The sequence below is a fragment of the Penaeus monodon genome, chromosome 23 (assembly GCF_015228065.2).
Source record: "Penaeus monodon isolate SGIC_2016 chromosome 23, NSTDA_Pmon_1, whole genome shotgun sequence".
Classification (NCBI taxonomy): domain Eukaryota; kingdom Metazoa; phylum Arthropoda; class Malacostraca; order Decapoda; family Penaeidae; genus Penaeus; species Penaeus monodon.
This window is the reverse complement of record NC_051408.1, coordinates 43882205-43882452: the sequence shown is the minus strand read 5'-3', so window position 1 is coordinate 43882452 and position 248 is coordinate 43882205. Positions and strand designations below refer to the sequence as shown.

The 248-nt window shown below is 38.7% G+C and overlaps 1 pseudogene; it reads left to right on the top strand.

Moving 5' to 3' along the window:
- The window catches only part of LOC119588322, a 20720-nt pseudogene that overhangs the window by 11790 nt on the left and 8682 nt on the right, over nt 1-248 (top strand).

The window sequence follows — 248 nt, the reverse complement described above, 5'->3', positions numbered from 1 at the left end:
TTTTAAAAAAAATCAAATGAAAGAAATTTGTTTTAGTGAAACACCGAGATCATCGCTTTTTGGGAAGAGGTCAGGGGGGGGTGGCTTTCCTGTGGGAGCGGCTGTTCCTTAGTCATTCCCTGTGTCGGTGCAAGGATTAGTTCGGGAAAAAGGAATTTTTAATGGGTTTTCGAATTAAGACAATTTAGCTTCAGGGCAAAAAGTAGTCGATATTTTTAAAAAGGAAAGGAAAGTTTGGATCATGGAAA